Source organism: Salvia hispanica, chromosome 3, assembly GCF_029641045.1.
Source record: "Salvia hispanica isolate PSC_SH4W2 chromosome 3, Shi_PSC_v1, whole genome shotgun sequence".
Taxonomy (NCBI): Eukaryota; Viridiplantae; Streptophyta; class Magnoliopsida; order Lamiales; family Lamiaceae; genus Salvia; species Salvia hispanica.
The window spans coordinates 17,545,491-17,569,037 of NC_142694.1; the positions used below are offsets into that span (position 1 = coordinate 17,545,491).

General features: G+C 35.4%; 1 long non-coding RNA gene and 2 pseudogenes across 2 annotated transcripts; 2 read left to right on the forward strand and 1 right to left on the reverse strand.

Moving 5' to 3' along the window:
* The first annotated feature begins 2,040 nt into the window (after positions 1-2,040).
* Positions 2,041-3,268, forward strand: LOC125213096 (metalloendoproteinase 3-MMP pseudogene; annotated as a pseudogene).
* A 2,093-nt stretch (positions 3,269-5,361) lies between these two features.
* On the forward strand, positions 5,362-7,291 carry LOC148930297 (uncharacterized). 2 transcript variants are annotated; one of them, XR_016136142.1, is made up of 4 exons: positions 5,362-5,792; positions 5,877-5,964; positions 6,040-6,660; positions 7,141-7,291. It is a non-coding gene; the product is annotated as an uncharacterized LOC148930297 (long non-coding RNA). The 2 variants fall into 2 exon arrangements; XR_016136141.1 differs by having other exon boundaries at positions 5,877-6,660.
* Positions 7,292-8,975: 1,684 nt separating this feature from the next.
* LOC125209381 (metalloendoproteinase 3-MMP pseudogene) lies at positions 8,976-10,123 on the reverse strand (annotated as a pseudogene).
* Positions 10,124-23,547: the final 13,424 nt, after the last annotated feature.

Sequence of the window (23,547 nt, forward strand, 5' to 3'; positions counted from 1 at the left end):
GGAGGGAGTAGTAAATTTTGATTTTTTGCAAATTAATAAACAAAAATTTATATTAGTCTTACATTAGATGCATATTTATTTCAGAATAAATCGTGTTATATGATATATTTATGATTAAAGCTATTAAATATTGATTAAAACTAAGTCATTGTCATATTGATTAAATATTATACACTTTCAAATATTGATTATGACTATTAATTTTTTTTTTTAATAATTTTTGTAATTAAAAAAAATTATTGATATTTAAAAATTAAAATTTAAAATTTTATAAAATTAAATCTAATATTGAAATAAAGAAATAAAGTGAAGGATGACAAAAGGGAAGAAGAATGATAATTTTGAAATAATATCAAATTTAGTACATAATTGAAATAATATCATATTTAAAATGTTAAAAGTGTAAAAAGACCAAATTGCCCAAACCCCCCAAAACCCCTCAAAAGGGCATTTTCGTACCAAAAAAAAGCCAAAAGGACCAATTTCGAGATAAACCCTTAATCCAGGGACTAATGGCGATATTTGTAAAGTCCAGGGACTATGGGCGAGATAAACCCATAGTCCAAGGACCATTTTTGTAGTTCACTCTAAATTAAAATGTACTAGTATAAAATATTAATTTTTCTCATACTTAATTTGAACTTTTATCTAGTAAAATGCTTAGTTTGATTCCACTCTTACTAATTAATACTATAAAATAATCACAAATTATTTAATTTTTTTAAAATTATACTAAAAACTAGCTTGATTCCAAAAAAAAAAATTATTAAAGAAAAATTTTCAAAACTTATAAGATAGATTTTCCATCGGTCGACAGAATAAATAAGATAAATTATCAAAACACATCACAAAAAGTTAATACTATATATCATCTAACGTTTCGTAAAATGTATAAATACATTATATCATAAAATTTAATATTTTAATAATTTAATTCTTTTTTTGAAAAAAAAAACATTAGCATATTTGAATTACTGGTTCCGTCACTGCACACAATCAATCAATAGTTGGTCTACGTACTATTCATAGAGCACTCGTAGGGAACTTCATTGCGGAAATATTTCTTTCTACCGAGGCAGTGACAATTGGTATAAACGACAACTTAACCAACAAATAATCCAACCGAAAACTTCATAAAAAATTTCCTTGCTGAAACCATCTTCTAAGCAAGACCTCCGATCTCCACTATTTGTGAAATATCTATGTACACATCGGGAAAAAAGTTGATTTTTAAGCTAATAGTACAAAATATCTTCAGTTAAATTCTGATAGATAACTACTCCCTCCGTCACAAAAAGGATAGACAATATTTTTAAGTGGCACGAGATTTTGAGTGAAGCTGTTGAGTAGAGTAAAATAGAGAGAAAAAGTTAGCTAAATATTTTAACGAGGTAAGAAGAAAGAGAAAGAGAAAGTTTAATCCAAAAGTAGATTGCTCATCTTGATTTGGACAAATAAAGAAGGAAAAATAATTACTATCTTAAATGGGACGGAGGAAATGCTACCAAGCGAAGTAGGTTCTTTGAAATAAATTGGATAATCCATACAATTCAATGAAATCAATACCATTACAAAAGAGAACTTAAATTTTGGACACAAATTTAAAAAATATCAAAAAGAGCACAAATTTAAATAAATAAAAAAATATAAAAAAACAATCCTTATTTCTTTCAACAGGAAATTAAATCCACAAAATTTAATTCAAACACATTAAATAAAAGACATGCATAATTAAAGGAATGAAAAAACTTAAACCTAAAACGTAGTATTTTTTATTTTAAGGATTTTTAATTTTTAAGGATTTTTAATTAACTAGTATACCCTTGAGTAATGGGGACCAGGGCTGCCAAACCTCCACCTCCGAATATTGCTCGATAATTGTTTAGAAGTATAGAATAATTTGTTATGCCCAATATTCCAAGTCAACCAAAGTCATTCACTTAAAGACGAATCACTCCCAAAATTCTACTACTTCTTCACTTCTTCTATATATTTTTATTCTTTACAACTGCCAAATACACTCTATAAATAGTACAATAGGTAGCATTAACATGTATCACAAAACAAATCATTCATGGCTTTTAAGATCTTTCATCCCATCTCCTTCATATTCCTCATTTTCATACTACTTGCTCCACTTGGCCATGCCAAGAGGAGCACCCCAAGTGACAAAACCTCATCAGCTTTTGATTTCATCAAAAAATTAAAAGGTTGTCACAAGGGAAACCACACAAAAGAAATCCACGAGCTCAAAGCCTATCTCGAGAAATTTGGTTACCTCAAATATGAAAACAAATCCCAAGCCACTGATGATGATTTCGACGATATCCTAGAGTCGGCAGTCAAAACTTATCAAGAAAACTACCACATCAAACCCTCAGGCATCGTAGACGATGCAACGATATCCCAAATGACAACCTCGCGATGTGGGAACCCTGATATCGCTAACGGCACTAACTTCATGCAGCCTCATGGCAATAAACACGAGTCGGGCTCTAGCAACATCCACACAGTGTCTCACTACACTTTCCTTCCAGGAAACCCTAAATGGCCACCTACCAAAACCCATCTCACTTTTCGATTCTCCCCCAACTATCCGGTAAGTTCTGTAGCCCCCGTGGCACGTGCCTTCCATAAATGGGACTTAGCCACACACTTCACCTTTGCACAAGTCGGAGCCAATCAAAATTCTGATATGATCATAGAGTTCCATCGCCGTGACCACGGAGATGGATCCCCTTTTGATGGCCCCGGTGCAGTCATAGCTCATGCATTTCCACCGACCGATGGAAGGTTTCATTACGATGGCGACGAGAGGTGGTCCATTGGATCGGTGGCGGGTGCGTATGACCTTGAAACCGTTGCAATTCATGAAATCGGACACCTTCTAGGGCTTGGACACAGTTCAGTTGGTGAAGCAATCATGTTTCCGTCGATCAGTTCAGGACAGGTGAAGAACTTGCATCCAGATGATATCCAAGGAATAAGGGCTTTGTACGGTCGCTAAAATGGCATACTAATCTACTTTATGTGTATCGTTTGCATGTGAAAATAATTTCCCTATGTTGGGATTTATGTCATACTACGTGTTTGCTTTTATGTTGTTGTAACTTGTATGGTGTGAATTTGGACAAGTAGTCCTCATTCAACAAGTTAATTGAGTAATGTTTTTATGTTGGGATTTTGTAATAGGACTGATTAAGGTTTATCTTTAACCAGCCATTACATTTGTTTGTTCTTGTCATATCTATATACTCATAATTAAGTACTCTTTCAGTTTCATTCAATATGTTTATGTTTTCTTTATACTTTGTTTTACTCAAGATGTTTATTTTCTATCCATCTCTCGTCTCTCCTCATTAAGATATTCAACTACTTGTTTATCTCTACTTACTCCACCTAACAATTTTTCCTAAAATCTCGTGTCATGCACTCAAGAATGTGGGGACATCTTGAGCGGACTATGAAATTAGACTCCTAATATTAATTAAATTATGTTCTACTTATTGAAATAATTAATTACTACTCCCTCCGTCCCGGCTAAGATGACACGTTGGTTAGCCGGTACGGGATTTTAGGAGTTATTGGTTAAAGTGTTTAATTGGAGAGAGAAAAAGTGGATGTAAGTATTAAAGTAGAGAGATAAAGAAAGATATATTTTAATAAGAGTGAGAAAAAGTGGTTGAGTGTATTAATTGGAGAGAGAAAGTTTCCAAAAAAAGAAATGTGTCATCTTAGTTGGGACAAACTAAAAAGGAAAACGTGTCATTTTAAGCGGGACGGAGGGAGTAGTAATTACTATAAATTATTGAATAACATAATGTACTTGAAAAATATAAACAGTGAGTTTGAGATCTAAAACAAATGAATTATAGTATTAAATCAATGAAAACAATATATATCTATCGTTATAGCATCACAATAGCATATGCCAATAATACGAATATTTAATGCAATAATAAATTCTCTCACCTTCAAAAGTCAAAACTAATTACCTCTCAATTCTCATCATTATCTCTCGATACCAGGAAGAAATTTTCAACACTGGAAAGGTCAGGAGAACGAATATATTCAGATTTGTTGTTTCACGGACGTTTTCCGATCAACAACAAAGAGAGAACAAATATATTCAGGTTGCACCGTTTAGGTTAGGAAAATAATATATTTATTTATTGATTAAATGATAACAAGCTCTTATATTTATAATACTAGAATACTACCCTAATTTATCGAACAAGAAACAAATATAGGAAAGATATGGTGAATCAAAATATAACTAAATAATTGGAAGATCCTATTCATATCAACTCCCCACTACAATACTACCATAATTTATCGAACAAGAAACAAATATAGGAAAGATATGGTGAATCAAAATATAACTAAATAATTGGAAGATCCTATTCGTATCAACTCCCCCACGGTTGAAATCTACCTTGTCCTCAAGGTGGGAACCACGACTCGGCGAAGAGTCCCTCCGGGATCAAACGCATAAGACTGCCCTCTCTTTTTCAATATTTTCATCGTATTGTTGTTTGCGGTCTTCTTCGTAACCAATTTTTCAGTCGTGACTCTAATCTCATTCTCAAATAACCCTTTCCTATCTTCCATTTCCCCTTCAAGGTCGTGCTTTTGAATCTCAACTGCAGTCTTGCCCTCTTCAACAAGGCATAGAATCTCCATCTTCTCTTTTGATCCGCTTCTTCTCAGGAAGCATACTTAAATCTTTTTATTTTGTCTCTAAACCGGATCCCAGAGCTTCAGGTCGTATCTCCTTCTCTTTTGGCATTAGAGTCATTCTCTTTCTCTATCTCTTTTGATTCCACACATTATTAAGTACGATCAACTTCTCCCTCTTCTCTTCACTATCATGCAATCTTTCTCCAACTCCTTTTTCCTCGAGCTTGAGACATCATCTTGCAGTTGATGAGAAGAGGCTGATAATGGAGCTTTCACGGATAGCAGTAGCAAGGGCTGACACGGTCTCGGGGTGGCGGAGGGCGGCAGCTGAATAGTAGATGTTGTACTTGGCTTGTAACGTCCCACTTTTTGAATCCTAATTTTTGAACCCTAAATTTTTTTTAATGCTTTTAATGCCGTGGAGTCCGTGGATTAATTGACGAGTAAATTTTGTTTATTTGTTATTCTTGTGCCCTAATTTGATTTAGGGTTTAAATATGCGATGACGAAATTAATTTTGTATATATATATATTAATAATTGCTTTCCGTGAGAAATATTTATTGGATTCAATTTCGTATTGAGTCCGACGAATTAAATAAGTGATACAAGTTAAATCTTGTGAATTTTAAATTGTGGGCTACACAATTTAAAAAATACATATAGTCTTGAGCACAAATAAATTAAATCTTACACTAAATAATTCCAAGAAATTAGGAGATCCTAGCACAAATTTTCTCCTCTCCAAATCTGCCGTTTCCCCCCTCTCAATCTGCAAATAATTCTACAATTTTAAAATCAGTCAAAGGCAACAATTAATCCCCAAATAAATTATGAATTTAATTACTCTTTTCACACCCTCTCCTTACGCTCATACCGTTTCTTCCCTTCTTCAATAACCATCCTTTAATTTAAATTGATTGGAAATCAATAACCTCTTATACTCCTGCAAGTCACGGTTATATTATTCCTCTACCCTAATTCCCCACCGCCGTTCACTCACTCAACACCATTCTTCCACAATCTCAAACACACCCACAGTGAAAAAATTCGACAGAGAAGAAGCATCATCCAACACCTTCATCTCCTTCCCGTCGGCGACTTTAAACTAAGGTAATCCAAAATCTACCTTCCGAATCTCATCGATTAATCCCCTCCAATGATTTTGTACTAATAAACCTCTTTTCTCTACACAAGCTGTGAATCCCATGTTCAAGAATTAAAACCTAACTCGGGCTCCTTGCGTGAACAAGTTTCTTCCTTTTTCAATCCAACCAAACTCAAGGTGATTTCGTATGTATAATCTGCCCATCTCTATTCTATAAGTTTTGAAATCAACTCTTTGTAACCTCTCTATCAGAAATCAAGAACCAAATTCAAGAGGGGAACCATCGCCTATTCATTCACAAAGCTTCCGTTGAAGTATACACCCCGTACCCAACCTCAACGCACTCTCTGCTTTTGCCTCGAATTCGTGCATCTCATGGAATCAGTAACTGAATCTAATCGAATAAATCAAAGCAACCCGAATAAAAGATCGAACATTTAAATAACCGAAATCAAATTTTAAGAACTTATCCTCGGGGAGAGAAATCGGGGCTGCCTGAGCAGCGACGCAGCGGCTGCTGCGGCACCGAGCGACGACGGCGGTGTACGCGGGGCGACGAATTGGTGACAGCAGCGGCGTCGACTTTGGGCAGGGCGACGGAGCTCTAATTTCTGTTCAATTTTGTGTTCTGTTTTGGAGAAGAGAGTGGTGCTCGTTTCTGGAGTGGAAACTTCTGCCCCTTTTATTTTAAAATTCATATGCAAACTTTTACTCTTTATTGATAAAATAATCGAATCCTCAGGATGCATGCATCTTATTTATTTGCTTGATCCTTGGTGTTGATCTATGTGTTGTTAAAATTCTAAAGGTGATTCCTCGCAAGTGAATCGTGATCGCAAGGGAAAGAATATAACTAAGGATTAAGCGAACGAGGTGGGCTCTCTTTTTAAATAAGGACAATGTCCTAACTATTTTATCGATGGGAATTAAATGTGAAACTGTTTATCATGCCGTATTTTGTTTTAACGTGCCTATCTGAAATGGTTTTGCCATTTATTATTTAAATCGAATTCGGGTCCCTGTAGAGCCGGAAACCCTACTTGGATTAGTGTACACCTATGGTAGACTGTGTGTCAGCGTACGGGTTGGCCGGTCTAGTGACTTGGTTTGTGGCCACATTCCAAGTCATGTATGAGCAGATATGGTAAACGTCTATGGGAAAATGGCTGCGCAGCCGCGAATTTTGAACGATGGAAATATTTTTGGTGCCTTGGGCCTTTAAAAAAAACTTAAACCCCGATGGTTACCTACAATGACATGATAAATATAAATATTTTTGATAAATTGTTTTCGGCATGAGTCCACTAAGTATTTTACAGTACTCAGTCCTGCATATGTTTTCCTTATGTGTAGGTTGAGCGGCGACGAGCTTGGAGTGGTGTTGAGTCGAACCTGAATTATTGTTAGATTTTATTTTGAACTCCGAGGGTCATCGTGTCTTCATACACGACGTCACTCTTACTCTTGGATGCTTCCGCTAAGATAAAACTATTTTTCGCAATTATATTTTGAACCTCTTTTTTCTCTTGGATCATAAAATATTAATCGTTTGTCGTTGGAGTTAACACATTGCTCTGATCTTCCCTCTGTTATTTGAATATTAATTATTTTGGTCAACTCTTTATTGAAACCATCGAATATTTTCTCTTTTTTTAAGTCCTATTAGTTACGACCACCCGCATTTATTGACCCTAGAAAGGGCGGTCGTGACATGGCTGCTTTAGTGGAAGATCAGATCATAGCGGTGGCGGCGGTGCAGCAGCAGCAAGGGGTGGCGCTGCTGAGTAGCGGTGACTTGGTGGTGGCTGCTGGTCGAGCACGAGTTGCGGCGGTGGCTTTTGGTCGAGCACGAGCTGTGGTTGTGTTGGTGAATGGGAGCTTGGGAACGTGAAGTGTTGGTTCCGCTTCTGGGGCTGTTGGCAGTGTCACTGCCGGCCAGTATACACGTCGGGTGGGAATCGTGGCTGTTCATAAGGGGCATACCGTATGGCTGATCATGGGTCGGGATTCGCCGTGATTGCCTTGCCCGGGAGGGTCCCAGTAAATAGACCTGCTGGACTGCACAAGCAACAGATGTTGAGACGGTGTAGGCGTGTATTGTGGCGGTGGCTCCGGCAATGGAGGATCGCGAATCTCTTCAACACGGAGACCGTGTGTTCGAGATGGCGGATCCCAGCAGGTTGGACGAGTGCGTCCGCGGGCATCGTAGCACGCCTGATGTACATACGTTGCTTTTGACGCAGGCAAGTTTGTCACACGCCGTTCAATTTTGTCACAACGTGATTCTAACTTGGAGATAGCGGCATCCAATTGATCGAACAGTTGTTCATAACGCCTCAATCCGGTGTATTTGTGTGACATGATAACGTTGAACGGCGGCGGTGAATCTCGACAGTGGGAGGTGATCGGGCAGGTGCTGGGACTGAACGTTTTTTTTTTTTTTGGTTTTGGTGATTTATTTGGGGAATATGGATGAACGAAGACGTAGGATGAGTACGGGATGAATGCACCAGTTGTTACATACGTTCTCCGTAACGAGACCGGTTAACTAACTTCTCGGAATGATAAGGTGATCGGTCCTTCGACAAGCTCGAAGGAAAGGTCACGATTTGTTGTTTCACGAACGTTTTCCGATCAGCAACAAAGAGAGAACGAATATATTCAGATTGCACCCTTTAGGTTAGGAAAATAATATATTCAAATGATAACAAACTCTCCTATTTATAATACTAGAATACCACCTAACTTATCGAACAAGAAATAAAATATAACTAAATAATTGAAAGATCCTATTAGTATCAAAAGCAAACTACACCACGCAAAACAAAGAATGAGAGAGATCTAGCATGTAGTTATAAAAGAATGACTTTTAATTATCCCTCAATGATAAAAAGAGTAAAATATCAAAAGATGTGTAACTATAAAAGATAATCACCCAATGTTCTCTCATACAGACAAAGAATGAGGGTGAGCTCTAGCAACATCCACATGGTGTCTCACTACAGTATCTTTCAAGGAAACCCTAGATGGCCACCTACCAAAACCCATCTCACTTTTAGAATCTTGCCCAACTTTCCCATAAGTGGGATTTAGCCACACACTTCACCTTTGCACAAGTCGGAACCAATCAAAACTCAGATATGGTTAAGGACAACTTTTAATGCAATTATATATAAGGGTGCTAATTTTTGTTTGTAAACGTACCATGCTCGGAAATGAGCAATTATATCATGCTCAACCATATTACATTCGATACATAATAAACCAATAATAGAATCACAGAATCAGAGACGTACTACAGCTATTACAGAAATTCCAAAATTAGGAAATTATTTTCACATGAAAAAAATACATAAATTATTATGACAGCTTTAAATCTAATATTTTAGCGATTGTACAAAGCTCTTATCCCTGCAATATCATCTGTATGCAAGTTCTTGATTTGTCCTTCTCCGGACTCCGATCATAGAGTACATGATTGCCGCTTCTTCTAAGCTATGATCAAGCCCTAAAAGGTGTCCGATTTCATGAAGCGCGACAGTTTCCAGGTGTAAAGCACCCGCAACTGCCCCAACGACCATCTATCATCTTCATCGTAATGGAACTTTCCAACTGGTGGTGCAAATGCATGAGCTATGGTGTTGCCCTCAAAAGGGAATCCATCTCCGTGATCACCTCTAAAGAACCCTATTTCCAAATCAGAATTTTGATTGGATTGGACTTGTGCAAAGGTGAAGTGGGTGGAAGACTCCCACTTTTGGAAGGCACTTGCCACAGGGTTTATAGCATATGTGGGAACGTTGGAAAAGAATCTATAAGTGAGGTGGGTTTTAGTAGATGGCTATTTAGATTTTCCTGGAAAGAAACTGTAGTGGGATTCTGTGTGGATGTTGCTCGAGCTAGACGAATTGTGTTTCTTGCCACGAGGTTGCATGTAGTTAGTGCCGTTAACGATATCAGGTACCCCACATCGTGGGGTTACCATTTTTGATATCGTTGCATCGTCTACGATGCCTGAGGGTTTGATGTGGTAGTTTTCTTGATAGATTTTGAGGGCTGATTCCAGAATATAATCGAAATCATCATCAGTGGCATGGGTTTTGTTTGGATAGTTGAGATAGCCAAATTGCTCGAGATAGGCTTTGAGCTTGTGGATTTCTTTTGTGTTGTTTCCCTTGTGACAACCTTTTAATTTCTTGAAGAGATCTAAAGAGGATGATATTTAGTCACTTGGGGTGCTCCTCTTGGCATGGCCAATTGGAGCAAGTAGTATGAAAATGAGGAAAATGAAGGAGATGGGCTGAAAAATCTTGGAAGCCATGAATGAGCAATGGAAAAAAAAGTAAAGAGTATATAATTTGTTTTGTGACACATGTTAACGGTATCTATTGTACATATTTATAGCCTGTGCTTGGCAGAGGAAAATAATATAACTAGAAGAAGTCATGGTGTCAAAAAAAATAGAAGAAGTCAAGAATAATTTAATTTTTGGGTTTGCTTTGGCTTAATTGACTGACTTGGACTTGGAATATATTGGGTGTAGAATTAATTGATAAATAATGACCAGGTCATCAACAACACACTATTCTAATCCTTGTAAACTATTGTTGCAGGTTTCAAATCATAAATGGATTAAACACAGGTAATATTAAATGTTTGATTGTTTTAAATTAAGATTCCAAACATATACTTATAAAACCAATAAATATCTCTACCCTTTTTTCGTTAAAGGTTAGGAAACAATTAGATTAATTGAACCTTAATTAACATAGCATTGTAAGTCCAAAAAATTAGGTCACTGAACAGCTCCAAATGATAAAATCGAAAGTTAATGTAAATTTGATCTATTTATGATTTTTATGCAATCATTTAATTTGGAAGTATTGTAGCGAAAAACAAAGCAACAACAAGAGACATAAGATGAGATTTATAGTGTTCCATAATTAAATGGTGTCAAATTCCATGTTCATTATTAAAATTACATAATTTTGGTGTTTTTTTTTTTTTTTTGTTCCGACTTGGTTAGATTAAGGAAAAATCCCTTTGGCTATTTTAAGTAATTACCGTTTGACGAATTCTTTATTTTTGAAATTATTTGCATGTGCCTTGATATTTAAAGTTACGCCCAATTGTATCTTTTGCTTAATTCAACTGCCAAATTGAAAACGATGTCAAATATTTCCTAATTCCAGTTAAGTTAATTTTATTAATTGAGCCTGGAAAATGGATAAAAAACGTGTTATTATTGTCTTTTTCCCTTTATCAGTATTGATCGAGAGAAAGATTGACTCCATAGTCCATACGCTGGAAAAATATACAAGTCGTTCGACTACGTAATTACAAGGGAATTGCACTTGTCATAAACATATTCCTTGAAACATGTTTAGTAGGGCGTAGTCTACGGCGTGTCCAAGATAATATAAGTGAATGAAAAAGGGAAGAATAAACATATTTTTACTTTATCGACGAGTAAAATTGTAATTTCATTAAATATTTCTTAAAAATTTTAAATTGGCGTCGTTCAACGACTTCTTCTTCCATAAAGATTTGCATAGGGTTGGCGTTCATAGCATTTCGAGTTGATCGTAGGGAAAAATTAGGCCAAATTATTGATTTTGGACACAACTATATCCATTGATTTCATTACATTTTATAAAAATTGTACTCACCAAATTGAACCGGAACCAGCTAATCCCTTAACAAATTGTACTCACCAAATTGATTTTGGACAACTATATCCATTGGTTGGAGTATATGTAATTGAACCGGAACCAGCTAATCCCTTACCAATCCAGTTACATTCCATCATTTTGGGAATCAGAACCGGCAGTTTTTGAAACCGTGGGCATCACTACCTAGAAGTCTCACCAAATTCTAGTGCTAAAGTTTAGCAATCAATATCAGTTCATTCTTCAATAGATCGACTCCTTGTGAGGAGTACAAGCTAGACATTTCACAGCAATATCCTGTTCATCTTCCAGCATGCCCTACATTGGCTACCTACACAACTTGTCCATCATAAATCACAAGTAATATCTGACCAAGCATGCCCTATCCCCTACACACACAACTTGCCATAAAAAATCACAAGGAGTTTCTGGCCAAGGATTTCGCAGCATGCCCTACACACAACTAATCCATTAAATTTGTTTGTATACCACCTTCTTTGAATATTACAGCCAGTCCATATCTAATAGTACTCGAGAGGTTTGAAACGGCACATGTTTTAATGCATAATTTGGTAAAGTAGGAGAGAGGGGGAAAAAATTAGTAAGTAAGAGAGAATGGGAGAAAAATTGGTAAAGTAAGAGAGAATGGGAGAAAAAAGTACTCCCTCCGTCCGCGAATAGGAGTCCCGTTTTCCATTTTAGTCCGTCCGCGAATAGGAGTCCCGGTTCACTTTTACCATAAATGGTAATATGGTTTCACCTTCCACTAACTCATTCCACTCACATTTCATTTAAAATTAATATTTACAAGTGGGACCCTTATTCCATTAACTTTTTTCCACCCACTTTTCTTAACATTTCTTAAAACTCGTGCCGTCCATAAATGAGACTCCTAATGGTGGACGGAAGGAGTAATAGAATTAATGTTAGTAGATCATGGGGTCCACTTTAAGTTGTTAATTGTAGTGGTATAAGTGGTAAATAATTGATGTATAGGGGTGTAAAGATTTCCTAAAATAGAAAGTTTGAAAATTGTTATTTTTAAAGAACGGACTAAAATGTAAAGAGTTGCTATTTTTAAAAAAACGGAGGGAGTAGAACCTATCAAAGTAGTAATACTAGAAAGTAACCCACTATAATTATTTATTGCACCCTCGATCCCAAAATCCTGGATCCGTGTTGGTAAATTTTATATAAGTAAATTTGTAAAATTGATTGTTCAAACCTTAGATGAAATGGTCATATTTTGGTTTTAACTTTTACTTGAACTTTCACTTTTTGTTATAACAAACGAAATCACCATGAATAACATTAATTGCAGGAATTTATGATTTAACTCATCTGCTAAATTGACTAAGGTAAAGAAATTTACTCTCGTTTACATCTACCTAGTTGAAATCAATATCCATATAAAAAAGATTTACCACGCCCTACCAAACAAGTTTCAAGGAATATACTTTTAGAATTACAACGACTTGTATTTTTTCCATGGCGTCTTTGTTGGGAGTCAACGTAATTTGAAGGTTAGATATTATAGATTTAATCTAGCCAAAACCTTCTTATTAGATAGTCTCTCTACTCTGCGTCGGATATTTTAGTGTAATTGGATTAACTTGATAGATTGATATTATCATAATGAGACATCATATAAGTCTGGAGGTCCGCTTATTTGAATTCATTATGATGTTAGAGGCGAAGCCTCTAACAGATGGACGGGGTCCGGGGGCAGTGCCCCCTGGTAGCGGGGTCCAAGGGGCAGAGCCCCTGGCTGGGGTCGAGCTGCGTCTGTTCATGAAATTAACAGATGTGTCTGTTCATCTTGTTTAATACTGATTGATTCTTATTTGGTTCATAAATTTTTTTTTTCTTAGATATCAACATCAGAAAGTTCCGATTTTCTCTGAATTGTATCCGATCAAATATTTTGGTAGAACCACCAAAATTGATTTGATCTGAAAGTGATTTCATCACGACTTTCAGATTATCCGTTCTGTTTATGTTCATTATATTGAATCTCCCTAACAAACAAATCAATTAAAATGTCAAACAAGGAAACGGTGAAGGAAGGAACGAAAGGTTTCGCGAAGTTGGATAAATTTGCTGGGCAGGATTTCAGACGCTGGTAAAAGAAGATGCATTTCATGCTGACGAATCTCAAGGTCGTGTACGTTCTGAGTACTCCCATGCCCGAGGCTATTGAAAATGAAACTCTGGAACAGACGAGGAGGCGGATGAAGTGGGAGAACGACGACTACATATGTCGTGGTCACATCTTAAACGGTATTTCTGATTCTCTATTTGATGTGTATCAAAATGTTGAGTCTGCTAAGGAATTGTGGGATTCCCTCGAAGCCAAATATATGGCAGAAGATGCCTCTAGCAAGAAATTTCTTGTTGGTAACTTTATTAACTATAAAATGGTTGATACGAGGCCTGTCATGGAACAATATAACGAATTGTTGAGGATATTGGGACAGTTTTCCCAATATGATATGAAAATGGATGAATCCATTTCTGTCTCTAGTATTATTGATAAACTGCCACCATCTTGGAAGGATTTTAAAAATAATCTGAAACATAAGAAGGATGAGTTGAATTTGGTCGAACTTTGAAGTGACTTCCAAATTGAACAGTCCATACGTGAAATGGAAAAGGGCTCTGTTGGTAATGCTAGAAACATGGTTGGTTCTTCTGTGAACATGGTGGAAGAGAGTGAATCCTCAAAGGCTGGTAAAGAGAAACGTATGTTTCAAGGAAAACGAATGTTTCAAGGGAATGACAGTAAGGCTGGGAATAAGAAGCCTAAACTGACTTGCTGGAAGTGTGGCAAATCCGGGCACTTCAAGAAGGATTGTAACTCTGGAAAGGGTGGAGAGAAAGGGAAATACGAGGCTGGTTCAAGTGGATCCAAGGATCCTGAAAAGCAATCAGGTTCGTTTTCTGTACCTAATGATCATTCTGTTGAGAATTATTATGCATCAATAATCTCTGAAGCATTTTATGTGCAGGATGATGATCTTTCATGGTGGATTGATTCGGGTGCAACATGTCATGTATGCAAGGATCGTCAATGGTTCAAGGATTTTAAACCAATTGAAGATGGATCTTCTTTAAAGATGGGCAACGTTGCAACTGAACCCATCAAAGGAATAGGATCTGTTAGCCTAGTATTTACTTCTGGAAATTCCTTAGTGTTAGATAATGTTGTTTATGTACCTGGTATTCGTAAGAATTTAGTTTCTGGTATTGTGTTGAATAATTGTGGTTATAAACAAGTGTTAGAAAGTAACAAATACATTCTGTCAAGGCATGGTACTTTTATTGGATTCGGTTATCTATGTGGTATGTTTAAGTTGAATCTAGATATTTCTTTTGTTAATAATTCTGTTTGCATGACTTCTACTAGTTTTAGTAATCATGTTAGTAAATCAGAATTGTGGCATGCTAGACTTGGACATGTACATTACAAGAGATTGAAAGATATGTCGAAAATGAGTTTAATACCAACATTTGAGTTGAACATTGAAAAGTGTAAAACTTGCATGTTAACTAAAATAACTAGACAACCTTTCAATAAGAATGTCAATAAAGTTACTAAGGTATTAAAACTTATACACAGTGATTTGTGTGATTTTCATTCGACTCCATCACTTGGTAATAAAAAGTAGGATTTTTGTCTTATTAAACCAAAACCTTTCCCCGAATTCCGGTTTTTCCCATGAACTATGAGATTTGCATTTAAAACCACGAACTTTCATTTCGTTAGGATTTTCCCCCGGCGGGTCCACGATGAAACCTGGGTTGTCTACATGTCATTCTTATTTGTCACTAAATTGATTACTTGGATCCTATTTGGCACAATAATACATACAATCACAATTATTACATAACAAATGACAACTTTTGAATAAACAAAACACAACTTTAACATTTTGAATTATGCTATTCGGGTCGGAAATGTGCTATTCGGGTCAGGTTGGGAAAATCCTAACGAAATGAAAGTTCATGGTTTTAAAAATAAATCTCATAGTCAATGGGAAAAACCGGAATTCGGGGAAAGGTTTTGGTTTAAAAAGCCAAAAACCCTAAAAAGTATGTAGTTACTTTTATTGATGATGCTACTAGATTTTGCTGAAGCTCTTGATAAATTTAAAATCTTTAAAGAAAGTGTAGAGCTTCATCATGGTGTGAAGATTAAAGTTCTTCGCACTGATAGGGGGGTTGAGTATTATGATCCAGCATATTTGAATCTACCGGTATAATACATCAGACGACTGCTCCATATACACCACAACAAAATGGTGTAGCTGAAAGAAAGAATAGAACGTTGAAAGAAATGATTAATTCAATGTTGTGTTATTCTGGCCTAAGTGAAGGATTTTGGGGTGAGGCTATGTTAACATCATGTTATTTGTTGAATAGAGTTCCTAATAAAAGGAACAAGATAACCCCTTATGAACTCTGGCATAAGAAACCACCAAAACTGAGTTATCTCAGAGTTTGGGGTTGTCGAGCTGTGCTAAGACTAACTGACCCCAAAATGAAAACCATAGGTCAAAGAGGTATAGATTGTGTGTTTCTTGGCTATTCTGAAAATTCTGTTTGTTATAGGTTCTATGTCATAGAACCCAATGACTATGTATCTGTGCACTCTATTATTAAGTCAAGGGAAGCTGATTTTGGCAATGAGGATAGATTCACGTCTATATCTAAACCTGGAGACATGATTGCAAGGTCTAGGTCTGAAAAAAGTGATTGATACACCTCCTAATGCTAGGAGAAGTGGTAGAGCAAGAAAAGCTAAGTCTTTTGAAAATGATTTCCAATTGTACTTACTAGAAGGATCAAGAAATGAAATTAATTTTCAATATCAATATTGTTTTACTATTGGTGATGATCCAAGGACCTACTAAGAAGCTATGGCTTCAAGGGATTCTGCATTTTGGAAAGAGGCAATCCAAGAGGAGATGGATTCTATCATCCAAAATGGTACTTGAAAACTGACTGATTTACCACCTGGGTGTGAAGCTTTGAATAGTAAATGGATCTTCAAAACGAAGATGAAGGTGGATGGAAGCATAGACATATATAAAGCCAGATTGGTTGTTCAAGGCTTTAGACAAAAGGAAGGAATTGATTATTTTGACACCTATGCTCCTGTTGCTAGGATTTCCACAATTAGATTATTGTTAGCACTTGCTGCTATACATAATCTTGTAATTCACCAAATGGATGTTAAGACTGCCTTCTTGAATGGTGAATTAGATGAAGAGATTTATATTAAACAACCAGAAGGCTTTGTCATGCCTGGTAATGAACATAAAGTTTGTAAATTGGTAAAATCTCTTTATGGACTAAAGCAAGCCCCCAAGCAATGGCATCAGAAGTTTGATGACGTGGTGTTTTCTAATGGTTTTTTATTAAACCAAGCAGACAAGTGTGTATATAGCAAATTTGATGCTACCGGTAAAGGGGTTATCATTTGCCTATAAGTGGATGACATGTTAATCATTGGTACTGACCAAGATCAAGTTGATAAAACAAAGGAATTTTTGTCATCTAAGTTTGAGACGAAAGACATGGGGAAGGCTGATGTGATTCTTAGAATTAAGATCACACATGGAGAACAAAGAATTTCCATTTCTCAATCACATTATATTGAGAAGGTGTTGGAAAAGTTTAACTTCAAAGATTGTTCTTCAGTTAAGACTCCTTTTGACCCTAGTGCAAAACTCGTGCCTAATAAAGGAGTTGCTGTGAATCAACTTGAATATTCAAAGGCTATTGGATCATCAATGTATGCTATGATTAGTACTAGACCCGATATAGCCTTTGCAGTTGAAAATTTGAGTCGATATACTCATAATCCAAGTTTAATCCATTGGCAAGCAATGAATCGAGTATTTAAATACTTAAAAGGAACCATAGATTATAGGTTGTCTTATTCTGGATTTCCTTTTGTTCTTGAAGGTTATTCGGATGTAAGTTGGATCACCAATATGGAAGATCATTCTTCCACAAGTGGTTGGGTATTCCGTCTTGGAGGTGGTGCTATATGTTGGGCATCAAAGAAACAAACTTGTATCACGAATTCAACAATGGAATCGGAGTTTGTGGCATTAGCAGCAGCTGGTAAAGAGGCTGAATGGCTAAGAAATCTAATATATGAAATTCCATTTTGGCCTAAACCGATATCACATATATCTATCAGATGTGATAGTGCAGCTACCTTGGCTAAGGCATATAGTCAATTGTATAATGGAAAGTCATGACACTTAGGTGTTAGACATAGCATGATTCGTGAACTTATTATGGATGGTGTGATATCTGTTGAGTTTGTGAGAACCCATGACAACTTAGCCGATTATTTAACCAAAGGGTTAAGTAGAGATCTTGTGCACAAATCAGCTATAGGGATGGGATTAAAGTCCACAACAAATCTCTGATATTAAGATACCCAATTCCCATTTAGTATGACACTAGATGCATAATTCAATGTGAAAGACTTAATATTTGAAGATTGGAACACATTTGAAAATCATCCCAAGGTATGTGTTCGGACCTACAAGTTAAGGAGGTTAGATGTATATATTCTTAATAGTTCTTTTGAAAAATTGCAAATGTAGGTGCAAGAATAAAGGAGTTACCTATATAAGCATGAAGTTTAGCCGCTTCAAAAATCTGGGACTTGGTTTCGACATGTTTATGAAGGATAAGGACATAGGCTAGTAAAATATAGTGTCAAGATAGAACTTATTCTTATGTAAACTTTTGTGTACATTATCTTCGTGTATTCAATGTAAGTTCCCAGGGTTCAATCCTTAGAGACACCCGGGGTATTCGAATATTTGGAATGTGTAATGTACTGAGGTGGAATTCAATTGTTATGATATTTCATTTATGCAAAAGTTTGAATGTTTGAGATGACTTGTTTTAGTTAATCAAGGATTGCACTAAAGTAGGGGAGGAATGTTGGATATTTTAGTGTAATTGGATTAACTTGATAGATTAGTATTATCATAATGAGACATCATATAAGTCTGGAGGTGCGGAGTCCACGCTTATTTGAATTCATTATGATGTTAGAGGCGAAGCCTCTAACAGATGGACGGGGGTCCGGGGCAGCGCCCCCTGGTAGCGGGGTCCAAGGGGCGGTAGCCCCTGGCAAGGTCCAAGGGGCAAAGCCCCTGACTGGGGTCGAGCTGCGTCTGTTCATGAAATTAACAGATGTGTCTGTTCATCTTGTTAAATACTGATCGATTCTTGTTTGGTTCATAAATTTTTTTTTTTCTCAGATATCAACATAAGAAAGTTCTGATTTTCTCTGAATTGTATCTGATCAAATATTTTGGTAGAACCACCGAAACTGATTTGATCTCAAAGTGATTTCATCACGACTTTCAGATTATTCGTTCTGTTTCTGCTCAGTATATTGAATCTCCCTAACACTCTATGGACCAGTTGCTTTTACAGTTTTTAAAATCCTTAAAAATCTTCCTTTTTAAAATAATCAACTTTTTGTATTGGTTATGTTTAACCATATATTAGTAATGATTTGAACCTACTTTTTTCTCACAATTCTCGTTTACAAGATATTTTATATCTCAGACATTAACCATTCTATTATTAGGCCAACTCACACGTACACAATCAACGACTGATCTATCATGGCCAAGCCACCACTCTAGCGGGGGCTTGGCCGGCTCCTAGACGACTAGCATCACTTTTGTTGAGGTGATCAAAATATATGAGTGATTGATTTTTCATTCAACTATAACTTATCAAAATAGGTGAGGTGTCAAAAGAATAAATGTTTAAGTTGTCCCACTATGAATGATTGCTTTTCTTTATTGGTAAAAGAACACTCTTTCCATCTCTTACTTTATTTTCTCTCTTTTTTTTCTCTTTCTTGCTTTATTCTATGATTCTATTTACATCTCCCCTTATTTTTTTTCTCTCATAGTACTTTATTCTCTCCACTTAATTCAATATATATCATTTTCGTAAAAATCGTGAAAAAAGAACTCCTCACTTATATTTGAACAGATGGAGTATGACTAATGAGTAATAGAAATTGGGATCCATTTTTTTTACATGAACTCCTACTTTAAATTATAAATAAGCTTTATTATTAATCTCATCACTTAATATATTATGGCCATTTTATGCTCATAACCATAAACTAAAATGTATGTATAAAATTTTAATTTGTCTCGTAACTTAATTTGAACTTTTATCTGGTAAAATGCTTAGTCATAGTTTGATCCACTCTTACTGTCACACCCAACCCTGTATGACTTATGCACTTACTATAAATAAATTCAAATTTTTCAAATAAAATAATCCACACGGAAAATAATTGAAACACGCATATTATATAATTTCAAAACTCAATATTTATCAAATACATATTTTGAAACATTCTAAACCGTAGTGGACCCTCTCACCACTCTATATACTACACATTTATATACATGCAAAAATGATGAGGAGGAGAAGGTTGCCAAAACGCGTTAGCCGCTGACCCTGATAACATATGGAGTTCCTATGACCCACGTCAACGAATAATTTCACAGATATCTTATTCCTGAAAAATATTAGTGGTTTATATGAGCCACAACTCCGTGTATATAAACCTCACCTTTAATTCCACATCCCAGATATTAATATATTCTTTAACCAATATACATATATATATATATATAGATATATATAACAATAACCAACAAATATTAGAAACAAATCCATGTACATATGCATATGCCACACTATTCAGTTTATTATTCTGTGACAAATCAAGCCTAACATCTGCCCGGGATTCCATTGTATCTGACCCCGAAGGTCTCATTGCCATTGTACATATATATATGACCCGAAGGTCCATTGCAATTGTATATATGACCCGTAGGTCTCATTGCCATTGTATACATATATATGACCCGAAGGTCCATTGCCATTGTATATATGACCTGTAGGTCTCATTGACCTGTAGGTCCATTGCCATTGATATCAGATCCAGGCAAGACTGTCACCGATCCTTTTCAATCCAATTATTCAAATAATTCTAAAACCATGTGCAACCATATCAATTGCATAAACTGCATATTTCTATCATATAATTCATTTACAATATTATATCAATTGCACAAATCACATATCCTTACCATATTCCACCATCTATATCAAATAACACATGATTATATCAGAGTCACATCATACAATCAAATTATTCACTTTATTTAACACCTAGCAAAGAAGCACATAAAACATGTAAAATTAAAAGTGTGATTTATACACACCTGATTACTATAGATATTTTTTTACCAAATTCGTGATTCTGACTCCTAAGCTCTGATCATCTCTTCTGTTTTTATTTATCATCCCTCTGTTTTTCTTCTATTTTTTCATCTCTTATGTTTTCTTTTCCTATATTCCTATGGAATATATATATATATATATATATATATATATATATATAGTACTAGTATGAAAAGTCTCGGTCTCCTGCCGACTTAATAATTTTGAGAAATCTAAAAATAAATAAATAGACGTTATCTTGTTTTACATTATCTAATTAGATGACACTTGTTATTTGATTAATTTTTAAGATGACAACTATTGTAGCTATGAGGTAACACGTATACTAGCTAATTTGCATTATTTGTATAACTCTAAATAAATATAAAAATAATAAACTCAATGTGTACTAAAAGAAAACACTCACCCATAATTTTAATAGAATATAAATATATGTATAACGTATATGTCTATGGAATATCAAATTCTAAAGTAACCAGTACATATATGCATATTTAGTACACGCATGAATCAAAATTAATTATTTCATGGTGAGAACAAATTATAATTTACGCACTGTTATTTATAGCTATATTAATTTTTCAGTAACAAAAATAGAAAAAAATGCTACCTTAGATGATGTGTATGTAATGTCTCTATAATTTGAAGGACAATAAAATGTGCAAAACATAATAAAATGCACAAATATGCAAATATGATGCATGTTTTGGGTCATGGATGTCACAATTCTTCCCCTCTTTAAGAATTTTGTCCGCAAAATTCACTTCTCTCTATGTTAGCGTACTCAAAGAAATTGCTAACCCGTAAATAGATGTGGATAGTTCTTTCTCATCTTTTCAGCTGTTTCCCAAGTCGCCTCTTCGACTCCGTGATTTTGCCAAATAATTTTTACCATTGGAACATCTTTATCGCAATTGTTTTACTTGGCGGTCCACTATATTGACATGTTCTTCTGTATAAGTCAAATTTTTAGAAATCTGTATATCATGATCTTTCAGAATATGTGAAGGATCAGATCGATAAAGCCGAATCCTACTGACGTAGAAAATATTATGAATCTGTGCCAACTCTGGAGGTAATGTTAAAATATACGCCAATGGTCCAACTCTTTCAACAATATCCCACAGTTCAATATAATGAGGGCTCAACTTACCTTTTTGCTCGAATCACATGACTCCTTTCTAAGGTGAAACTCACAAAAAGACTTTATGAAGACTGAGATAGTAAATCGCGGATCTCTGTCAATATATAAGATACTAAAATACCATATAAACGTTCCTGCATATAATGATACCAAATCTTCAAAGCAAAATGATGTCGCTAATAACAGATTTTGAACAGAATAAGAAACCTCGTGTACTTGCGATTGTTACGACGCATAAGCAATAAACTTTCCATTAAGTCAAATGATAATCAAATCCATGTTTCAAGAAAGTGCATCACTATAAATAACATAATATCTTGTACCTGCGGAGATAACCAAAATAGGTGACATATTCAGCCGATGCTCCCACTCATTAAAACTCTATTGATATGCTTCACTCCATATAAAAGAAGAACTCTTCCGTAATAATTTCTTCATCAATTCAACCATAATCAAGAATCATTTCTAGTTGAAAACTACTTCAATATTAGGTATATCCATTTCTATTCTTCGACATGATACCACGTGTCCCAACAATACCACATGAGTTAGCTAGACTCATACTCACTCAACCTTGCAATAATCTGTTTATCTCGTAGAACTTGTAATACTGACTGCAAGTGATTAACATGCCTATCTGTACTTCATGAATATAATAGTAAGTCAATAGAAATAATCACTAACTGACCCAGGAATAGTTGAGAGAATTTGTTCGTCAATCCATAAATAATTGTAGGTGCAATAGTTAATTCGAAAGGCATAACCAAAACTCATAATGGGCGTACTGAGTTCAAAATGGTGTCTCTGCAATATTCTCTTTAGCTATCTTCAACTGATGGTATCTTGATCGAAAATCAGTACTCGAAAACAGCTGCATACCTTGAAATTGATCAAATAAGTCTTCTATTCTCGATAATAGATATTTATTCTTCACTGTCACTCGATTCGACTTCCAATAGTGTATATAATGTTGCAGTGTATCATCTTTCTTCTTCAAAAATAATATCAGTGTTCTCCAAAGTAAAACATTGAGTCATACATATCTCTTGTCTGACAACTCTTGTAACTGTTTCTTAAACTCTTGAAACTCTAATGACCACCCGGCCGGGTACAGCGATTCTGCGCGAAAAGGGTCAGAAAGTGGTCGAAAATGACCACCCGGCAGGGTGAATTTTGCTCTTTATAATTCCACCCGGCCAGGTACGCTATTTTGGCGTATTCTCTTGCCAAAAACGCGATTTTTTATGGGAGATTAAAGGAAAAACGCCTAGGGTTCATATCATTCAACACTTACCGGCTTTAACACTCACACACACCCCCAAGAACACCTTTGAGAGAGGGAATTGAAGATTGAAGACTTCCAATCGGAAGATTGAAGTTGTCATTCCATAGATTCGTTCCACATGAGTTCTTAGTATCTATCTTTCATGTTTTTTTTTTTGATTCTTTGTGTTAAACTTAGTTTTCTCCATGAACATGAGTATCTAAACACCTTTTTGTAGAATTCTTGGTGAAGATGCACTAATTTCATAGTTTTTATCCAATTAATTTTGTTCTTACCTTACTCTTGTAGTTATTTGATTATTCTTGGGTTTATTTCTTTCAATTTCTTGATCACCACTTGATTGT